Source organism: Oxyura jamaicensis, chromosome 11, assembly GCF_011077185.1.
Source record: "Oxyura jamaicensis isolate SHBP4307 breed ruddy duck chromosome 11, BPBGC_Ojam_1.0, whole genome shotgun sequence".
Lineage (NCBI taxonomy): Eukaryota > Metazoa > Chordata > Aves > Anseriformes > Anatidae > Oxyura > Oxyura jamaicensis.
This window is the reverse complement of record NC_048903.1, coordinates 16,735,759-16,759,151: the sequence shown is the minus strand read 5'-3', so window position 1 is coordinate 16,759,151 and position 23,393 is coordinate 16,735,759. Positions and strand designations below refer to the sequence as shown.

At 41.0% G+C, this 23,393-nt stretch overlaps 1 long non-coding RNA gene across 2 annotated transcripts in view; it reads left to right on the top strand.

Moving 5' to 3' along the window:
* Positions 1-586: 586 nt before the first annotated feature.
* The window catches only part of LOC118172961, a 59,460-nt gene continuing 36,653 nt past the window's right edge, over positions 587-23,393 (top strand). The window contains exon 1 of one of the 2 annotated variants that reach the window (XR_004753941.1): positions 587-700. This is a non-coding gene — a long non-coding RNA (uncharacterized LOC118172961). The remainder of the gene's footprint in view (positions 701-23,393) is intronic. The other variant, XR_004753942.1, reaches the window with a different exon arrangement.

Below are 23,393 nucleotides of genomic sequence, written 5' to 3'. Positions count from 1 at the left end.
GTTATGGTGAAGCCTCTGGCTCTTCCAGTTGTTGGGGGATTTGGTGCATGGGGAGTTAGTAACGGATGGATGGCATGGGGTGTTCAGCCTTGCTTCTGCTGATATTTCTTTTCATTGGCAATAGGAGATATATTAAAGCTTTCAAATGTAGTGTCGTTCTCACTGCAGAGATTCTGATGGAGGTTTCTCTTGAAGGGCTTATACCCACATCTCTTCTTTACTCCACCAGGACCCTGGGGCCAAGTCTTCCCTTAGCAGAGGGTGGTGTGTCATTGCACAGACAGGAGATGACGGGCAAATCAAAGATAAACTCTCTTCCTGCAGTGTCGTAAATTTATAAACACTTATTCTCCTTGCAGCATTTAGGACAAGTGTTGAACAGTCTATTTTTTCTTGCATTTATTTTTTGAAGTCTGTTTCTCCCCAGGAAGTTGAATGTATGAGCAAGAGTTTGATATTATCTGCCCCTTGCTGTGGAAAATGTCAAAGACATGTCATGACAAATGCCACTGCTCTCCTGTTTCATAGGCAGGAGCATCAGTTGCCAGTCACACAAACTGGTGGTGTATATTACCAAGGAAGTACAGCTGGCTTTTACCCAAATCCGTATTTGTGGAAGAAAAAATGCCTGTGTGTTCCCTTTGTGGCAGAAATGAAAACCAAGATCAATGGCTTACTCTTTTTAAGTCTTACGTGCAAGGTAAAACTAATCTTTCACTCTGTGATAATGTCAAATAGAAAGAAATATACACCTAGTGAGGTCATGGTCAGTTCAGGAAAAATACGCTAAAGAATAAATCGCCTGCATTTTCTCTGTGTGTGGTGGGGTGGTGATGTTTTTTAAAAGAAATTAAATGGATAATTACTGTACTTGGATTACATATAATGAAGATGATAAAAGATGAAAATTTTATCTATTTTTAATCAATGTAGTATTTCTATTCTTTGCTTCCTGGCTGTTCCAGCTCTTTGAAAGCAAGCTACTTCTGGCTTGTTCAACACATTGATTTAAATTTTGTCAGCTGCATTTTGCAATACAGCCCCATAGGTTTCCTGGTATTTACAGCAGTATGAGGATGAAATATTCATGGAGCTGCTCTGCAGAAAATGGAAACAGGGGTTACTGTGCTTTCAATTCCTTAGATCAGGTATCTGCTGGTTGACAAATGCAGTTGACCACAGATTACAAAAGGTACTCTAAGGAGTTTATCAGAAAAATTGGGAAGCCATGCTGAAGGAGCAAATTACTGGTGCTGGGTGAGAGATGGATCTTCCAGAGCTTTAACTACAGCAAACAGCTTGTGGAGAACCACAAGATGCAGCTCATCACTATAGAGTCACGGTTAGGGGCCGAGTCAAGCACTGTCGCTGTCCTCCATGATAGAGATGATCATGGTGGAAGGCATGCGGCTGCCTGAGGCCGGGTTTGCCCTGTAGTGGCCCCATCAGAAACCATCAGAGGCAGTGAGGACACTGCTGAGCAGACACACATAAGTAATATAGTGGGATAAATATCCCCTGTATTTAATTTAGGCTTTTAAGTAATTTCTTAAGATTATCGTTGGGCAAGATCTCCTTTCTTGGTTCTAGTAAATAGCACAACATATTCATTTGGGTGTCCTAAATCAACAAAATCCTGATTTTGTTGCTTAAAAATATGTAATGAAAGGTAATAGGTGGCTGAAATGAACTCTTTGCTTTCTGTGTGTAGTTTTCTGTGTGTAGATCTGTTCTTCCAGGCTTGTGCACCCAAGGTTGAAATCTGGATCCCTCAGAGAGGAGGTTTGCCAAACCATTGTTAGCTTGATTGACTCTTTATTAAAATTACAAAACTGGTCATTAGAGGAAAAGCAGTACTTACAATCCATCTACATTTTATAACAGGCTGACTCCAGAGCCTCTCAAAACCCTACTTGGAAAAGAAGAGCAAAGGAAGCTGGCTGCAAGTATGATCACATGGAGTCCATGCTGGCTGAAGGACAAACAGTGGTGTATCAGTTTGGAGAGGGAGATTCATTAGAAGTACTTTGGGGATTGGTGTTAAGCCTTGTTCTATTTAATGAACTGGAAGATGGGGTAAACAGCAGATTAATGCAAGGTTTTGCTAAATCATGAAGGTTTTCATCACTGTGGAAAACAGAATAAATGGTAAATAGAAAAGGGGAAGGAAGAAGCTTGGACAACAAGGTAAAATTCAGGTCTTCATAATATGCAGTTAAAACAATCGCAAAATGAATAATCTGAGAAGTAAATAAACAGTGGGGGGGGGGGGGGGGAAGGGGACTTAGAAAGTAGGAATGGCCTCAGGCAATCACAAAGTATGATATTGCCATGCAGAGTGGGAGCACAGAAAAGCCAGCCCTGTTTAGTGCTGTTTGCGCAGGTGCATCAAGTCCCATCACAGGTAGATGATTCTCTAAAGCCACAAAAGAGGCCACCATTAAAATATTTAGGACAGTTTGTCCTGAAGGCTGGAATTTTCATAAACACACTGTACGTGCCAAAACCTGCTTCCAGTGAGGATCCTGGGAGCTTTGCCATTGATTTCAATGGGAGTAGATTTGGGCCATTGCTGAGACCTTTCTAAAATTGACCCTTAAGATACAAAAGACGTTGACAAGTTAATTTGGCTTCAGAGGTAGGCAGTCAGAATGATTACAGTGATTCATTTAGAAGACAATATTAAAATAATTGACTACACGTTGCCTGCACGGATGTTTGGCTAGATAATTGCCTAAGCATCAGTAATCTGTGGGTAGCACCAAAAACTGGAAGTAAACACAGATCAGGAAGGTTGAAGGTTGGGGGCAGCATAAAACCTGGAGCGAAAAGCAACTAGGTGAAATAAAGGTTGAAAATGAAAGTCCTTTCTCAGGATGAAGATTGACTGAGATATATTCTTCAAAAAGAAGTGATAGGTCTGAAATACTGTGAACACAGTACATGAGATAATATAGAGGTACCTAAGTGGACTCTTTCTGGTCTCAATTATTCTATAGAAATTGTTTGTAAATATATTTGGGACCAGACATTAGAATGTATTTTGTTTAAGACATGACAAACGTTTTTCTTCCTCAGAAACAAAGGAATAACTTCACTTTCTTACATCTCTCTGAGTGTGTACTCTTCTCTAAATCACTGCTGTTATTCTGCCATGACAGAGACAGAAGGCAGGCTCGGTTTCTTTTGTGAAGTGGAGACGTTTGAGGACAAGAATGTGCAGATACATCCTCACATGTTTGAGAATTTGGGACTGATTTCTCTCCAACAGATTTCCTCTAAAGAGATATCATCCCTCATGGAAAATAACTAGGTATTATTTGTCAGTACAGCAGGAAATGCTGTTTAGGAGGATCTGAATGCAGGTGTTTAATTTAGCTTTCATCTGGGGGTCTGCTAATGGACGCGTTGTTAAATATGGCATTTTACATTTCCCTGCAAACTGCACTGCACTGCTGAAAACTTTTCTGGGCTGATTGTCATTAATGCCTACCGGTATGAAAGGGCTCTGGAGTAAATGATGCTCTTCCTGACATATGATAAATGGTGTAAAGCTATGTCAGACATTGCTTCCATCAAACCCATCATATAAAGGTTATCTGAGGACATCAGAGGGTAATTTCCTGAGTTTCATTAGGAATCAAAATAGGGTGGTATGGCACTAAGACATTGAAAATATTTAAATCTAAGTCAAGGGGAATTCTAGATGTCTTGTTCCTCTGATACCTACTTTCAGTATATTATATATCCTTATTTGATGTTACATATTTCATATCCTCACCCCAACCCAAATACAGTGAAATTTGCAATGCAAAAAAGGTCACTGTGTTACTACAAATGAAAAAATAACTACTGCATTTGTTAGCCCTAATCTATGATCTCGCCTGTGAAATATTTTATTCATAAATGTGCATCTGCAAACCTAAAGGTAGCATCTACATAAAATAGAATAATTAACAGCTATACAAAAATATTGGAGGATAAAGAGGGGAAATAAATCTTTTCACTGATATTCTGAATTATAGAAAACATTTTTCAATCAGCTCTTATAAATAAATTTATTGGCAGTGAGGTGAGCAGTAGATTTAATAGGCTTGCTGTATTTCTGTAGAGATACAGTAAGTCTGGGAATGAAGAAGAGGGAGGCAGAGTAAACAATTCAGTGTTACCACCTTCAAGCACTCCAAGAATTTTTGATTCCACTCTAAAATAAACAAAGTTTTAACATTTCTTTGCAACTTCTCTTTTCAAAAATGAATGAAAAGAAGTAAGCAATGTTATTTCCCTAATAGGAAAGTGTTCAACAACATTTTTCCTTTTTTTTTTTTTTTGATATTCACCAAACATTAATATTTTTTCCCTAATCGTAACATGCTTTCCTTTTTCATTCAATGTTGGAAACTGGAGAGGAAAAAAGCTTGATTATTGTCAGATCTATACTATTGCCAGAAAGCTGACAAAATGGAAGACCAACAGGAAAATGTGAAAATTGACACTAAGGAAAAATCACTCATAAACCATGAAAGAAGAGAGTAGGGACAGACCTCAGACTGTGGAGATACCTGGCATATGAACTGTTTAGTGCTGCTTGGAGGGGAGGTATTTGTATAGCTCCGGGTGAAATCCACACTGTATCTGGACCATGGAAGACTGGAGAAATTATAACTTCTAACATTATATCATTAATATAATTCTAAGCAGTTTTCTCTGAACAATTACAAACCTTACAATCCTATGCAGTCATAGAATCCTGAATTGGGTGGATTTTAACCTATAGTCCCAAGACTCCAAGAGCAAAGACTTAATTAAAAAAAAAAAAAAAAAACACTTCAATTGTTACAAGCCTTAGAATAAAGTAAACTGATAGAACAGGTTGGGCAACACTAAGCAGGGATTATTGTCCCTTTTTCCTAATAAAACTCATATTTTTTAAAGTGTGATCTCTACTGTGCTTCCAAGCAGTGGTAAGACCCTTGGTGCATGCAGCAGAAACCTTTGGTTCATGGGTCTGTTGCCCATGTTCTGAGCTGACTACCAGTTATGGGACAACACTAGCCCAGGGCAAACCCAAGCTAATAATAAATGTGTGGGGGCAAAATATGGTTGTATGCTCATGCAGCTGCAAATACTCTGTAGAGGAAATATCTTGTGTGGCGTGGTCAAAGCAGAACTTCACTGTGTACTCCTGCAATATTCCTTGTATGTACATATATGTATAGTTAAACATATGGGTGATGGTAGAATCTAAATGAACTCTCAGTAAAATATTTTCAAATAATTAAATGGTTTAGATATTTCTCAAATATTTTTGGAGAGATTCCAGTGCACATGTGCCAGAGGCAGTACCCCATCTCCTCCCATACCCCTTCCATGCCAGAAACTTTATAATGCAGCATATTTATTCCAAATTCAAATTCACAGCTTGCTAAACTTTCTTTGTGTGTTCAGAATACGCCTAAAGAATGAATTTATCAGAAATAATTAATGTTTTTATAGACAAGACTGATTGCTGCAGCATTGCGTTTCAGCACTAGTGTATATAATAGTGAACAATTTCCTAGAGGTATCATACAGAAGCAGAAGATGCCATTTCGAGTAGTGAAGTGCCCATGGAATGTAAGATTAATGCTTGTATAGTACAAGAATACATGTAAGGACTCACTATCTTTTTTTCTTTTCTAACCTTGTTGATGTCATGAATATCAATTTACATCTCTTACCCCCCCCCCTTCCTTTTTTTTTTTTTTTTTTGAGATAATTTAACACTCCATTTAGTCATCCTAGGTAATGCAAATCATATCAATTCTGCTGCCAGACTACAAGGTGATCTCCATTGTATCGCTTGGAAATAGGAGATCAATTTTTCTTCATTTATTTTTATTAAAAGAATAATTTTCTGTTTAAGCCCTTTGATAAGAAACAACTGAGAATTCCAGGAATTTCAATCACGGAGTGAAGTTGTAACCAGTGAAGGCATTACCCTTTACTCCTCAGTTTTTCTGTCTGTTTCCTTTCCATCCTTCTCTCTCAGGGTATCTGCATAATGCGACTAAGGACGCAGTAATAAATACAGCTGCACCTAAGGAATATACAGGGCAGAACGGGTGCCTTGTAGGAAACAGCAATGCTCTTCTGAGCCTTTTCAATGTGAGTAAAGGAACACTTGGTGTCTAGGCTAACTCCCAGATCTCTATTAAATGTCCTAAAATTTACTTATGGGTCGGGCATGGGCAGCCCTCTCCTGCCTGCCATGGAGCTATCTGGTTTCTCAGATCATCACCCAAATCCACAGAGGCATTAGCATCCTCTGGGCAACTTGTCCCCTGGTGTTTTACCCTCCTGAGCCATAGTTCATGTTAACGCAAAGCTGTAAGGTATTAGGCACTATAAGAGGAATCTTTTTCAAATGGAAAAAGATAAGAAGCTATGCAGTTGTTTTGGTCTTGTTTTTTGGTATTATTTTTTTCATAGTTATGATTCTTGTTGATAACGGTTGCAGATATTTTGTGTGCTCGTGTGTATTCAGTTCATGCCTCAGGCTTGTCTTACCGTTAAAGAACACCGTGTCTCAGAACCAGGAAATTTAAAATGGAATTTCAATATTGTATTATACCGCTGGTAATCAGGATCAGCCAATTCAATAATCATTATTGCTTAAAGCCTCCAAGGTCATTTGTGGGCTCTGAGCAGCCCCAAGAGATGGGGTGGTGTTGGGGCAGGGCCAGTTAATCAAAGCACCAAAATCCGCTTCTGCCTGGTGGAGCCGTGGTGCACACTTTGATTCGTAAAGAAGAACCACAAAGCTATTTGACTGCCTTCAAGCCAAATGCTTTTGTTTTTGTTCTTAGAAACCATCATCTATTTCAGTCTGTCTGGGGTGGGCTTGCAGCCAGATGTGGTATAAGGTCTGACACACATGATGCCTGGTAACATTGGTGACTTTTTGCCTGACATGCAAGGCAGGTTGGGCTTATGAAAATAAATACATAAAATCCAGAAGGAAATTACAGCATGTCGGAGCTGAGTAATGAACAACTTCTCCTGCTTCTGCAGGAAAGATCGGAGGAGACAGGCTGCTGGGGACTGCCATGAAAGCCACCCATCCTGTGCTGTGTGGCCATGTTCGAGCTGCAAGCCAGGGTGGTCCAGGTCCTCAGCATGCTGGGGCAGCAGGAAAGCAAGGCCAGAGACCTACTTCATAAAGCAGGATTCTTGGCTTCTCATGGTACCTACTGGTTTTTAAAGCAAATAAATTAATTATTTTCTGGTAGTTTTATTTTTGTTTGGTTTTGGTAGGCTTTTTTATTCTTCAGAGGTTCACTAGTTGATCACTATTGCATAAAGACAGGTCAGTTTAATTTGCTGAATGAAACGCTTACAATGGCAAATTGTCTTTCCTGGAATATGAATATCCTTTGATTCCTGTGTGAGTATCTTACTGAGAAATTCATTGTGCAGGGCTGTCCATCCCATTTTTTGCCTTTGAAGGAAGTTTCATGGGGACTTGTAGCTGGGAGCACAATTCTGCATAAGAAAGGGAATGTGCAGAGGGAGGAGGCAGCTGCCATCACCCCCCTGGGAGCAGATCTTGTCAGTCTGTGAAGGGGAACGCCTGGCCAGGGCCTCATGTGAAAGCAGTAAGGGCAAAAGCTACCATTTTCAAGGATAAAGGGACTAAAAGAAAACAGGGCTGCCATTCAGTGAATTTACACTGAAATACAAAGTTGAATCATGTACTGAGGTGTTAGCAGAACTTGCTTTCTAGAGACATTGGGAGGGGGGGGGGGAGGGGGGGGGTCTTAATTTGGCAATGCCGTTTTGTTGCAAAGCTCCTGCAGAAAGCTCTTGCCCCAGCTTTGCAGGGCAAAAGCTGCCAGCCTTGTTCCTGCACCGTGAGAGGCGGAGGGCACCCGTGCAAGGAGGGTGAGCTTTTAAGTCCTGCTGGTGGTGGTCTTCAAAGTCTCAGAAGGGCTCCTGGTTCGTCGAGCCCCTGGGTTTGTCACTCAGTTTTGTAAAATTACAGCACTCCTGATTTTCCAGTAGTGAAATTCTGGTTTCGCCCAGACACAAATGGCTGAGAAATTTTTGCTCTGAAGGAAAAGATACCAAAAATATTCTTGTAAAATTCTTGTTTCCATGGTTAAAAAGCTGTAATTATTTTAAATGCTTAATGGTAGCTCAGTGTCTACATTGGTGACTGTTCACTTGTGTTTGCCCTGTAAATTTATCCTGTTAGTACGTGAGTGTGTGAGTGAATTTATAAGTTGTTTAAAATATATATGTTGGAAAATATATATATTTATCTATTAGAAGTTACTTGTTCTTCTGTCTTTTCAAATGTCTTGCTGCCAGCTGCCTGCATCAAAGGAAGCGAACAGCTGAAACATTACAGCAGTCTAATTTTATGTCTGTTTATTAGACGCTGCTTCTTTGCTGTGTATTTTCTAAAAGAGTTTATTGTCCACAGGGGCTCTTTTAAAGGGAGGCTTGGATACTGGGGACCTTAAAAGTGATGAAACTTAAACGCAAATCCATTTACCTTTTTTTCCATGCAGTATATCCTACTACTTGCACTCTAAAATGCAGAAGGTAACTGTTATGGTACCCTATTTTTTAATCCAGTGTTGATTCCTTTGCGTTAACTTTCTTGTATTTACCATTTTCAAATAAGATATAAATTGCAGGTTACAGGAATCATCCAAAGGCAGTTGTTTCTTAAAGGTAGAGTAGAATTCAGTGTGCTTGGTCAGGGCTGTGCTGGTAATTTTGCTTTCATTTCATCTTTGCTCAAGGGCCTATTCCTGAATAATGATGATGTCCCTGGATTTGAAAACATAGCTATGAGAGGGGAGGTGCTGATAGAAAAATCGAGGATGGGTGTGCAATGCTATGATGGGAAAAATATTTCCTCTCCAGAGCAGCAGGGTAACGAATGTGTTTTGGGTATGTCTTTTGACTCCTCGTGACTAATCTCTACAATTAGAAATAAAAACTGCATCTGCGTGAAGAGATTCAGTCCTTGATTCAGAGAAATGCCTTTAACAGCTTGGGCTTAGCTCTAAGCATGTGCTTAGCTCCAAGCTTGCCCTCACTGCTGCTGGGATCATGGAAAGCCACCTTCTTAAGTGCTTTGACGGATGGCAGAAATAATCATTCTGTGATGCTCAGTCTTGTTGGCAAAAACTTCTACCCGTTTGGGGGATTTGCATAATCAATTCCTAAGGCCATCTTGTAAGTTTTGACAACGTTAATTAGGAAAAGGCACATCAATAGTAGAGCTTATCTGCATTTTTGGTGCTTGGTCAGGCCATTCACATTGAGGGTGGTCTTTAGGCTTGGGCAGGTAGGAAGCAATATCTGCTCAGCTCTTTACAAGTGCTTTTTGCAAATGATTTTCCATGCCTTGCATCACCTCCATGGTGCTTTTAATCACAAGCCCCATCAAGGCAACCTTCTTGTGCGGTCATGGGAATGTGCTGAGGCAAGCAAAACACTGTATATCTACCCAAAGCGCCGTTCTTTTCATATCAGGTAGCTGCAAGTGTAGTGTTGATGCTTCATAAAATTCTGACATCCTGGAAGGGGAGTCCTAGATCTGTTTTATATGCTGTAGTAAAGGTGATCTTTGGAAATTGTTTGTTGAATAACTCCGCAATCTGCCATACATCATTTTTATCGACGATAAGGAAGATGTCATCAGTATGGCTTGCCTTGGAGAAGAAGGAGGTGGTGAGATGTTGAGTTGGCTGAAAAGTTATATTCTGCATTATGGACCTCACTGGCTATTGCAGAAAGAAAATGCTCCTACTGATACCCCTGGGTATTGTCTGCAGAGTTTATCGACATCCCCCAGTGCTGCACAGGCCAGTGGCACATAACTCTGCAAGATCCAGGAGGCCCCTGCTCTCACACTAGGGCTTCTTATTTTTCAGTGCCGTTTGGTGGTAGTTTGCTGTGAATTACTGACTTCTGTTAGCAGTCTGGCTACAGGGATGGATGTGTGCAGGTCTTCAACCTTCAAGCTCAGAATTGTGCCGCTGCCTACTAAATATGGTTAGGGTGTTTTTATGATAGCTGCAAATTGTAGACTATTAGGGGAGAATGATTGGTTTTATGAGCGAAGCAGGATCTCTCTCATCTGGTGTATGTGCTGTGTCATAAAGGGGTCACCTATCTCATGTGGGATTTACGTGGGCAACTGCCCGCTACATTACTGAGAGGGGAAAGCCATTACAGGATATTATGGGAAGCATTTTACAGATTAAAATGTGAAGTGTATGCCACTACTAACCAGGAGTACTTTGCAAATTGTCTCTTTTCCTAATCAGTTTGAGTCCATTGAAATCACACAAAACAATTAAAAATGAATCATTGTCAAGGCAAATGTCTTCTTTCCCCTTCAGATAGGTTTTTATGGCTTTTTATAGAGTTTTTTTCTCCTGGAGTTTTCCACCTTGGAATAAAAAGTATTATTTCAGCCCTGGACATAAGGAATGTGCATACATAATATATTTGTCATGTTTCTATAGATCTCTGGGGTTACAACCTGAGTGCCAACACCTAAATACAGCTGTTTTATGCTTGTAAAAGGAATTGAAAGATGAGACCACCTGCCACTAGGAAAATAAGGACTTAATGATTCTGAAGATCATTTAAAAATCTGTCTTATTCAGAACTTGGGCTCATAACTGCTCTTCCTGGCTACCTCAGGCTGTATGATCTATACTGTTAAATGCTGAAGTTTTCTCCCTTTAGTTATTATGCGATAGAGGCATCGCTGTGACTGGAGCCTTTTAGAAGCTCCTGTTACAGGGCAGCTGCCATAACCTCACTTCTAACACATCTCAGCTATTTTCATCTTTTTCTTTGGATAACCCTGGAAAGAGAGCATACTTGAATCTTGAGAGCCCACAGCATTTGTCATACCTGCGTTTCATTTAATACCTAGTACTTTCTCAAGACATTTGCTTTCAGAGGCATTTTCTTCCTATTTGTAGGTTTGATGGATTTCCGGCTTTTCCCATCCATTACAGAAAATGTGAATTAACCTTGAGTTTGAAGATTCATAGTTTGGTCATTACAATATCCACAGCTTAGAGATCAGTCTTGTGTGAGCAGGTGAGCGCAGCTGCCTACATCCCAATTCGTGATAGTGTTTTCCTTTACCTGTTGCCACTGGCTATCTCCTTCCTGACAAAATAGGTTGGATGGGCATGTGCCCTGCATGCGTTTTCCTTCCAGTTCCAATAAGGTTTGAATTGATGGTAGCTTTCAGCAGTTTGGAGCTTTATTATTCTGTCTGCTTTGTGACACTGGCTGTTTCAGTCTTCCCTTGGAGGCTGGCTCTGCTACCACCACGAGTAAATAATGAACTGTGGTTAGACCACACAGTGCCCATCCAGACCCTTCCACAGAACTGAATAAAAATACATCCTCCAGCTTTACTCCTTAACCCCCTGCCCAAAGAAGTCAGGTGTTTCTCCCCACCTAACATGTCAGCAGAGCAGAGAGGATGAAGTGAAATTTTATATTCAATGTTTCCCAAGTCCAGCAAAGGATCAGTGACCACTTAGGTGGGACAGTGAGGTTTTTTTGAGATCCAGCATGTGTAAGCCCAAACTAGAAGGCAGCACCCAGAAATGGGGGTTGTTCCCCTGGGGGAAGAGAGGAACACCCACCCGTTGATGGACCTGCTGCAGCCAGGGCAGAGCTGCTGTAGCTGGCTGCCCACTGCTGTCAGAGGCAATTTGAAAAGTTAAAAAGGCAAAAACTTATGGCAGTGCTTACTAAGTCCCAGGTTATTTTCTTGGCGTATTAAGAGACCTGTTTGTCAGATTTTATATTGTTGTGAGCACCACAAGCATATTTAATGTGCTGCACACAAAGCAGTGATATTCTGTATTTAATAAATGTGTATATGCATCTGAGTATTGATGTATGGCACCCGGTGGTGCGAGGAGCAGCCTTTTTTTGCAAATGAGGCCACCTGTTCCTCCTTTCCTGATTTGACAGGTTTTAGTCTCTTCACTGCAAGTGGGCGGACAGTTGGGTTTGATTTACTGAGTACTCTCCTCTGGTGTGATTGCAGCATAATTATATTGATAATCAGCCCCATTTGTGGTCAAAATGTTTTCCGGCACGAGCACACACATCTACTGACACTCACGTGCACGCATCCTGGATTGTAACACATTTAAAAAATGTGTCCCGCTTTTTGTTCAGAATGGTTAGGTTACGTGATAAATATAGATTGATTTTTAAGAGCGTGTAGCTGTTACTCAATTGACCCAAGTGTGTGTGGTATACGACAAAATTTACTGTTATGCCATGCAGGTATTTTGTCACGTAAGACTGATCCTTGTTAGAGAAGCGGGGAAAAAAATGGATAATTGATTTTTTTTTCTTATTTTGATTTGCAGGTTCACCTGAAAAATGAGAAGGAGATAAAATGGGGGTGGGAGAAATGCTACATGAGCAAAGAATATAAATTTTACCACCAAAAGACTAATCAAAAATCATTCTGGAGCAAATACAGTTTTTCACTCAGCTGCAAACAAATTCTTCTATTTGTTTAGGCTTTGGCTGTTCTTGTTATTTTTGAGCTTCAAAAAAGTATAAACACATAGTTGGAAATACCATTTCATTTTTAGTATGTATCATTTAAAATATTTTTATTTTTTTTTTTAATAGGCTTTTTCTTTCTATAAATGTACTACATTTGACAAACTCATAGGTTATCAATTGACCAAGTATTTTTACTGGCAAAAAAAATTGTTCCAAGCACTTAGTCTAGTTTTAAAATAGACATAGTAGCTTGCCGTCGATGTCCACATAATGTGTGTCTTTTCAAGTGTACTTAAAACAACATGAGTGGTTAATGTCTTGAAAACTGGGAGGAATCAGGACAGCGTGTGGGTGCTAGATTATTCACTCCTTTAAGAAATGCAAAAATGCAGGGAGCCAGATGTGCACTGGGGACTGAAGCCCCAGTAGCTAGGGGTTATGCAGTGGTACATTGCTGGTGGTTTCACCCAGAATGAGCATTAAACATCTTTCTGCCTCCCTGCTGAGGAGAACTTCCTCTGCTCCAAAGACATAGCTTGTGGGTGAAGGTGAGGACCAGTGATGGTTCCTGTAGCTGCTTCTAAGTGGGCTAAACTGGCCCGGACCCCTTATCCTTCTGGCAGCATGGCTGGACCTGCCAGCAGTGGAGGCAGCACCTTTCTGCCTTCTTGTGCTTAGCTTTGGGCTACCACCTCTCAACCTTCAGCATCACCAGTGCCAAACTTTCTGGGACATGTGTTGTAACTTCATCGGGACTGAGGGTTTCTCTGGGATCATAGTATTTCTCTGTCTACCCAGCTGCTGTAAAAGCTCATTACTGCAAAGCATCCCTTGCCCTCACAGTGCTTGAAGATGACCACGCTGTGCCAAGCTGAGACTGCAGGCTCCAGGGGTTACCCTGCAGTCTGCCAGACTAGGACAGCCCAGTGGCTGTTTTATCCTGACAGCCTTGAAAATACAAGAATCTCTCTCTAAATTAATTGTTGTAGCAAAGGCTCCCTCTGCCTTCAGCTCTGCAGCTCTCTCTGTAAGGAAATGCCAGGAGGAAGGGGAGGGGGAGACTTTCTCACCAAGAAAGTCTTCATGAGCCTCCTTGGCTCATTCCCACAGCCTGGCAGATCGGGAGCCAAGGCAAGTTACGATTGCCTTTTTTCTTTTTCTTTTTCCTTTTTTTTTTTTTTTTTTTTTTTCTTCAGACTGAAAAGAGTGGCCTAACAGAAATAAACAGAAGGAAGTAACAAGGAAAAATGGTGAGGTTTGCGGCAGGTGGCCAAAACCAGGGTACCAGGAGCTGCTCCAGAGAAAGTTGTGCCTTTGCCTGTGTCCTGTACTGGAAGTTAGCCATGGGTAAATTTCTTACATGGTGCCTTGGGTTAGAGTGTATTTAATAGAGAAAATAAATCCCAGTTAGCCTGAGTTTTTACTGCTTTTCTACCATCTTTTCCCACTCCTTTTCCTTCCCATTTCATTGGTGGTATCCTAAAATACCTGCCTCGGTGACATGATAGCATCAATATCTGTGACATCTCTGAACCCTGTGACATCACGACATTTTCAGCAAGAGAGGCTGGGCTAGGATGATTTGCCAAAGTGGAAAATCTAATTTTATTGTTGACTACACCGAAACCTGGATGCTCTAGAATTCCAGTTTTGCCTTTACTTTCTTTCTCTGAAGATAATTGTATGTTGTGCATTGCAGTACACCGGCAAACACTGCTGATAATAACAGACCTGACACCTGTAATTAATGTCCTAACTGGTACTGTCTGGTATGTGATCCTGCCCAGCTTGACAGAGGGCTAATCATCAGAACAGCAGGGAAAGCTAGTTTCATTATTTACGTACAGGAGAGGGCAAGCAATAGCTAGAGAGAAAGGGCAGAAAAGAAACTTGGCAGGGAGAAATACCTACTGTCTTGTTCAGAAGTGATCTTAAGGATGACATATATCAATAATAAAATAAAAATAGCCATTTCATATTGATTTTCTGGCAGTTTTGTATTCTTAAATAGCCCAAGCAAATATATATATGTATACATATATATATATACATAAAATTTAGTGTTGTTTTTTTTTTTTTTTTTTTAAACAGAAAGGTAAAAAATTCAGCTCAAAAAAGTTTTTCTCCCCTTATCTGTAACGAAGATTTTTCAAGAACTTAAAAGCATCTTTAAATAAAATGCATTGTTAAAGGCAGCAGTTCAAATAAGCTCAACATTTTTAACGTATAAAATGCTAAAAGCTGTTTGCAGAGACAGATTTGTCTGACTTGAGGTCACATTTTCAGTGATGAGGGAACCAAAATTCATCAAAGTCTTGTTATAAGTCAAGTCTTCAATTAGTGTTGTGTTATCCTAAAATGAAAGGAAAACTCTGGGAAGGCTGGAGAGTATTCAGTGTGTGCATGCATTTGTGTGTATTTATGTGGATATTTAATAGGGTAGGTCTTTATCTTTAAAATTCCTATTTGAGCAGAGATTTAACTAGACCTTTGGCTTCTTCATGCTGTGAAAAAGAAGTGTGTTAAGGTTTTATTGGTGAAACGTGTGCATTCAAAGCAGAGCATGGCATTTTAAAATCCCTTGGGAACCTTGTTTGATCGGTTTCTCCCTGATAATGTTTGTGTTGCTCTTCTGTAGCTCTCTTGTTGTTTCCTTGCTTGTCATTTTATCTACTCACCAAAATTTTATCTATTTATTTTTACGAACCTTTGCCAGCAAATTTATTTATTAGGATAATTGGATTAGGGAATGAAAGAGCAGGAGATTTCCCCTCTAGGCAACTGAACTTTAGTTAAACTTAGGTGAAATTATGGAAAGGAACAGGCTTCTTTCTGGCTTTTGTGCTGTGTGAGCTGGAGGTGGGTATCATTTCTTGCCTTCATCAGCCTTGTTTCTGTGTGTGTCACCCTTTCTGGTACAACTCAGTTGGCACACTGCAGGGCAACAGCTCCGGGAAGCAGCAAGTATCTGCAGTGGGTGGAAGTGGATGGGCACTGGCAATGGATGGACTAGATTCATAATCCACATTGCTTCATTTCATCATAGCAGCAATAAATGAATGACTAAAAGTGTTTGCTGCCTTTCGCATAAAGAAGGATAACTTTAACCCATCCACCTCCACCCACAGAGATTCATCCATCATTGGTGACTTCAGTTGGGTATGATCAGTTTAGACTGTGCAGCCTTGGAGAGCTGCTGTTAGCTCAGATAAGGGCAGAGCTCCTCGAGAAGCAACTTGCCACCCTCACCTCCTTTGCTCCTGTTTCTCACCAAGTACATCCAGTTCAAAATCTCCCAGCTGTCATTCTAAGCTTTGCTGCAAAATGGGCTTTTACTTTGCCTGGGAGATGTCCTCTCCCTTTGCTGTCACAGATGGTTTCTTCTGAAGGGAGGCAGCTGCCAAGTAGATGTCACAAATGCCTGGAAGAGCCCCAGAGTGCCCCTTTTTGGGAGCCAGCCTCCAGCTGCTGAAATTTGCCCCGGAGGAGGGGGTGAAAACCAGCCACATCTTTTCAGAACTAAGATGGTTTATTTTACTTTCTCTCACCTGCAAACACTCACAGATACACTCAAACTCGATGTTTCACACACACAAACCACTGGCATACATTAAGCTCTGCTCTTTTCAGCACTTGCTCTCAATCATATTCTTCATTCCCTTTTTAAAGATGAAATGTATATATTTTAAATCTGAAAAAAAAAAATAAAAAAAAAATCTTTTGTCCTGAGATTGAAGGAAAGGCAGAGGTTGTTATTTCCAATTAGTTGTGGTTTGCCCATTAGCAAGTCCTACTTCAATAGACTCTTATGTGTGGTGCCACGTGAAGTGTAATATCTAAGCAGAAGAGGCTCAGATAAGAATAAAGATGCAGAACTTAGGTGTTTTCCTGTCACTGTTTTAGTGTGATATTATTCCTGTTGTGTTATGTATAGCATGGATCAGAAGAACAGATCATGGGAAACTTTTCCTTCCAGCTGTAACGCAGTGAACAAATTGCCAAAAGTGATATCTATGTTCTGAGCTTAATAATAAAAAAAGGATATTTTTAGAAGTTTTTTCCAGCAAAAGCAAACTTTAGCAGTGCAGTGTTGCACTGGTGAGCTGACTGCATACTTTGGAAGCCTTTTCATAGCAAGTGCAGCTGAGTGTGCCCTTGCTGAACCTCCCTGCCCAGCCAAAACCTCTGCCACTGGAGTTAGGCAGCAAGGCGCAGCTCCATTCTGCTCACAAATCTTTTTCTAGTATTTAAGGAACTGTGGACCTTCTGGAGAAAATCTATGGAAATGTTGTTTTGTCTAGGGATCATGCTAAGTTCTCCATTTTTCCATTTGCTGCTTGTCTCAACACGGCCAAGGTGGAGCACCTGGAATTTTTACTGTGGCACAGACAGCCCAATGGGCCACAGCAGCAGTGTGGTGGGAAGTGCAACATCAACACCTCTGGATGTGCATATCTCAGGTCATATTCAGGGGTCCCTCACAGCTGTGATTTAACCCAGCAGGCATCTGGACACCACCCAACCACTTGCTCACTCTCCCCATGTGGGATGGGGTAGAGAATCAGAAAGGTAAAAGTGTGAGAGCTCTAGGGTTGAGGTAAAGACAGTTTACTAAGTAAAGCAAAAGCCACGCATGCCAGCAAAGCAAACCAAGGAATTCATTCACTGCTTCCCCTTGGCAGGTGGATGCTCAGCCATGTCCAGGAAAATGGAGCTCGTCACACTTAATGGTTTCCTGGGAAGAAATACACCATCACTCTGAATATTGTCTTCTCCTCCTTCTTTACCTCAGCTTTTATTGTTCAGAGTGATACTACGTGCTATGGGACATCCCTTTGTCCAGCCTGGGTCAGCTGTCCCAGCTGTGTCCCCTCACAGCTGCTGATGCACCCCCAGCCCCCTCGCTGGCAGAGCAGCATGAGAGGCAGGCATGTCCTTGGCTCTGCATCACCTGAAAACATCGGTGTGTTACCAACACTACCTTCATCAAAAACCCAAAATGCAGCATTGTGTGAGCCTCTACAAAGAAAACTAACTCTATCCCAGCCAAAACCATAACAGTTGTATAGACCGTCATTTTGGGTTCTGCACCTGGGATGCAGCTGGGGAAGGTAAGTTGGGATTTGGGAAAAGCACTAGCAAGGAGGAGACAGCAAAACTAGAAGTGTGCTTCATAGGTTTCTGTAAAGCATATCAGCACAACAGTGGTCTGATAAATAGCTTGTAAGAAAAAAAAATATACAAAAATGGCAAAGAGGTGTGCATATCCATACAGCATCTGTTTCTTCCTGCTGTTGCAGACAGTCTAATAGAAGCTGGAGCATCTCCTTCCACCTCTGTCTCTAGCAGGCAGAGATGCTAGCTGCGCCGAAATGCAGAGCTGGGTCCTGATCTCACTTCAGTGGCAGCCAGTGGTGTGTGATGTCGGCCTTTGCAGGCTGAACGCAGATGAATATGAGTCCATCAGATTTAGACATTGGGTTCAAAAACTACGAGCTGCCGTCTGCTTCAGAATTGAAGTTCATCTTCACAGTCACATAGAAATCTTCCCTAGCAAGAAATAGATACCATAAAAAAAAAAAAAGTTTTTTACTTATAAATTAAACCAGATTTTCAAGTGATTTTGGCAAAATATATGAGGATTTTTATACACTGCCTTTATGTTAGAAGGTGTGATTTTTAGTTTTTTCCCTTCATGCTCCTAAGTGTCAGAGCTGGGCTAGCAAAAATTGAAATATAGATGAAGCTTAAGCATGCAAGTTGTATTTTACCATTATTCCTCAGACTGTGAGTATGGCAGATACAAGAGCACTTCACTTCCACAAGTAGCAGACAAAATGAAACATCCATTTACTTTTCATGCACAGAAATGGTAATAGCAGTTGGAGAAAGGAGATGACAATTTATTTTGAACACCAGTCATTGCAGGGTGGTTATAACAGTTAGGACTGCTCCACAGCTGTGCTGCAGCCAGCAGGTTTTAGAGTGGAAATTTTGCCTCTCTGTATGCCTTAGGCTCGACTCTAGGTTTGGAAATACATCAAAAAATGGTCTCGGGACGGTTTCTGGGACAGGTCCTCAAGCATGAAATGTCTTTTCTCTAACTCACTACTGTTCCTTTTCTGGAGCTGCAGGTTACAAGAGCCACACTTTTTCATTGCTAACTGGAACCAGTTCAATGTTAAATTGTTCAGCCTGCATGTCCATCAGGTTCCTCTCCTTTGTTTTTGAAGCTTGTGATTCAGCAAGATATTGGCATATATTTGAATTCAACCAGGTGATTATTTTGACTGAAATATAATAATAATTGCATTTTCCCTCCTAAAAGTGAAGGCTGTATTTTATTGCTGTATCAGATTCCAACCTGAATTCTGATGTCCAAAGCATATAGCAAAAGCTTTGAATGGAGCCAGAAGCTTAATCTTAATTGTTTAGCACTTTCATTATGAGTCAGTTCTTGAGTTTCTTGTTTAATCTTGAGTGAGATAAAGCCCTCCCTGAGCCCTGCTGGAGCTTTGTCCAAACTTGAGGATCTGCTCATGAGGATTTCCCATGTCTTTCCTTCATCTTCCCCTGTTACACCCTGTGTTTCCTGAGCTCCTCTCTGCAGCCCAGGCTGGGAGCTGCCATCCACACATGCCAACCACCTTCCCTGTCTTCAAAGCTGCTTCTCAGCACACATTGCTGCTAGGGAAGCTTGGCAGCTCTGACCAGCCCTTGAGGTGAGGGGAAAAAAAAAAAGAGAGAAAGTAAAGGAAACAAGGCAGAGCTGTATATTGTATGATCTTTAGCAGCCCTGGGGACTTTTGCCCCTGCTTTGAGGCTTGTTGCTGGAAGATGCTCTGGCAGGGACTAGGTCTCCCTAGGCTAGGTCTTCCTCTCCTCACAGCAAGGAGGAATCCAAATGCCAGGTGGCATCCTGTCTCTGGAGGGACTTCCAAAGCTTTTCAGTTTGTCACTAAACTTGCTGCAAACTTAACCCATGAATTAAGGGAGGCCCCCATGCCGCTGCCAAGACAGAGAGCTGTGGATGACCCTGGCCAGGCCCCTCTGCTTTTGCTGGGCTTCTGTACTACCTGGGCTGATTTAGGTATTTGGGATGCAAACACTTCCCAGCTGGGACTGTCCCTGTGCATCCACATGGTGCCAAGGAGACCAAAGTGACTCTGTTTCCAGGCACTTGGTAGGAAATAACTAATGAGGTCCTAAGTTAGTACAGGAAGATCAGCTGTTATAGTCGATGTAAAAAGAGAATACAGTTTGTGCAGAATAACTCTACGTGGAAGTCCTATTTATCTATTTCTTATGTCTGCAAGAGCTGTAATCTGCAGCTGAAAAACAGTCACTTCTGTGGGAAAATAAATAAATAAAAATAGCTATTTTTATAGCACATGGTTGTTTTGGACAGGATATGAAGAATATTACATCTGATTGAAAATATAACAGCAGCAGACGTGGGAAGGATATAATTACTCAAATTGTAGCTTGGCCAGGACACCACAAATATCTCGGATAAAGTGCCACCAGGTTGTCGGTTCCTTTCAGTGCCCGGGACATGTATCTTACAGCTCATCCAGAGACAGCACCTCCCCCAGCACAGCTAGGTCTCCACCAAAGGACAAGTGTAATCACCTCAATTGCTTAGCCTGTTTCATGCAATACTTTCCTTTTTGCTTAATAGCCTCGTTTCCCAAAGCTGTCTAAATCCAAGCCTATTACCTTACAAAAGCTGCCCAAAACAGTGTGACTGGAGGTATGAATGACACCCTTAAATTCCTGTGACACGCATGGGTTTTAAATCCTCATTTGTTCCATTGGGTGGAAATATGCTCCAAAAGAGGTGAGCGGTAACGAAGTGCACATATTAATGTTACTAAGTGCCTCCAAGGGGACGCCTGTTCAACCAGCAAAAGAGCCACAAGGCTTTCCTCTCCCCTCTGGCTGTGCTCAGACTGAGGAACTCCAATATTTGGGTACTAGTTAGGAGATGTTTCTTCAGTCAGGCAACCAGTCCTGAGGCTATGAACAGTAATCAGAGGAGGATGAGTGAGGGAAAGCATCAAGGGCAAAAAAGAAGAAAGTTTCTTACAGCTATTTCTCACTCCTGTCATCATACAGATTCTGGAGGGGTCTTCTTAACAGCCCCTGGACCATAGGGTGGATGCACCTCCATTTTCTCCCTTAGAGATTGGAAGGTCTTCTGCAATAAGAAATAATCCTTTGAACTTTGTAGGCTACTTTCAACACACCTAGTCTTTGTACAGCTAGTTCTCCCTGGCTTCTCCTTCTGGTGGTGTATTCAGATCAACAGACCCTCTTTGAGGGAGTAAGGGTTTGCAGGAGTCAGCTGACAAACCCATTCCTAGGGGGGAAAAAAAATAAAATAAAAATAAAAAAAATCTTTTTCCTTCTTTTCTTGCTAGAAGTAATTTGTGGCTCTATATTTGAAAGCTGCTTTTTGCTGAATATATAATTACTGTAATACACAAATGGTCTCCAAAGCGTCACAAAGCTGTATTTAAAATATATGTTAATCTTTACATCACATATGGCCTTCTTGTTTCCTGCTTTTACAATTCCTTTCACTTCTAAGGATCTCTTAATATACACATCTGTGAAAACAGAATCAATTCCCCTATACACACTGTTGCATATTCTTTGGAGAGAATATATTGATTGAAAAACCTTCTACCAGTTTTATTAATCTCAAGCAATATTAACTACGTACAGTTGTAGGCACCAGTTGTACATGTGGAAACCTCACAAAATAACAATATCAATAATGTTTTGCAACAGAAACAATCATTTTATAAATAATGGATGTGTCATATTGAATTCTACAGGTATCTGGGGCACTTTTTTTTTTACTTTTACAGGTCCTTTGTCCAATTTTGTTGACACCAATATAAATAAAAAATAAATCCATTGCATTCAATGCAGTTACATTCATGCTAGAGCCAATATAAGAGTCTTAGAGTAGTCATTTGTCAAATGAGAAAGTAGGACATAGCATAAGTACCATCTGTGGCGAGTGATTCATAAGACAAGAATGCAGCTTAATCAGTTAAATAAATACTACCCTTGTGTTTTGTACTCTAAATGGACCTTACTCTAGCACAAATCATAGTGCAAGGTCAAAGCAATTGCAGGGACATGTGGAATTTGTTATTCTGATTCTTAGAACTATGTGGAATTAACTGTGTTTTAAGCTGGAGCAAAGCCAGAGGCTTGCAACTATTCTTTTCCACATACGACAGGAACTTAATTTCTGCCTGGAGGGACAGGACACGAGAAGCTGGAGCAGGTCTTAACAAACCAGTTGAACTGAAGCTGTGAGTTTTTGAGAGACAACACCTAGCAGCCAGTGCTAACCTGTATCTTGGCCATGCCAGGTCATCACAGGGCCCTGGTGAGTGCACGGTGGAGAGGTTGGCTCCCTGTGGATGGCCAACAGGACAATCCCTGTGACGTTGGATGAGCTGTGGGGATGTATAAAGGCTTCTGTGCAAACAGCTTAAACCCAGTCTGAGCTCTTGGAGCAAAACTTCCTAGGCTTGTGAGACACGTGCACCACGCACCTGCAGACACTTTGCTACCTGCTGGGCAGAGTGCAACATAGTGCATCAGCAGGCAACAAGGTGGGCAAGAAAAAAAAAAAAAAAAAGCAGTGCTCAAATGTTATATAGAAAATGAAGAGGACTTGTGGGTAAAAATATTGCACCCATGTTCCCCCTTTCTTTAAAATTCTGATTTTGTAAGGAGTTTGTTTTCGAGTTCTCTGTTTAAGAGGAGAAACTTACACTTCTCGCAATCATGACTCCAACAGAGGCATGCTATCCTTCACAGGCAGAAAAAAACTAAAGCAATAAATACTTTAGCAATGAGTCAGTCATTTAAACAGTTACTTTAAAAGCTATGGGATTGTTATGTTGAAAGACAGCACATGCTACATATATTTTATTTTTTCCTCACTTTATTATTTGAATCATCTTAGGCCGTAAAGGTCACTGCCAAGATTAGTATTCAGCATCACCAAACTCTAGTGAAACAAAGACCCTGCTCAAAAGGGGACCAAAATGTCAAGTAATGAGAATGAAAAAAGGATCAGTAGGAAAAAGGTGCTGTGACTTGTCCCAGGCTTGTGAAGTGAGTGGGCAGCAGAGCGAGGAAGAGACCTGGTGTTCTGTGGCTGATAGCTGTGATTTTTCTTCCAGATTACATGGCCTCTCCGTTATGTTTTCTACTCAGATTGGCTTCTTTGCCCTTTAGCTATTGTCACACTCAGACCCAGCACCATTTCTGACTGCAGTGGACTTGAGCCAGAAGGAAAGTGCTCTTTAGTTATTAGTGTCAGATGAATATCTGAAGACAGGGTGCTTTGGTTCAGCACCCCTGAGCTTCAAATCCTTCAGCAGTGCCTTGGTTTGGTTGTGCCACTTTGGACCAGTTCTGTCTTCATTTTGATGTGGTTAATCACAGCTAAAATGACTCAGGCTCATACATGCAAACAGGGCTGGGACCCAACGGATCTCCCCCTGAATTTCTAGAACTCCTTGTTCTTGCTTGTTCCAATAATAATAAAGGAAAAAGCCTTTGTTTGGAGGCATTTTGGCTTTCTGCTGCTGTGAATCATTGGGAGGTATGTAATAACAAGAGGAAACTTTTCAAAACTTATTGGCACTGGAAAGAGGCAAATGTTTATTTTAATCCAGCTTGCTTACATTTTCCCCTTTCTTTTACAATTCCATTTGTAAAAAGCAATGTAAATTAGTGACATAGTCTTAAGCATGCAAAGAAGATGAGCTTTCAGAAACTCTGTAGAATGTACA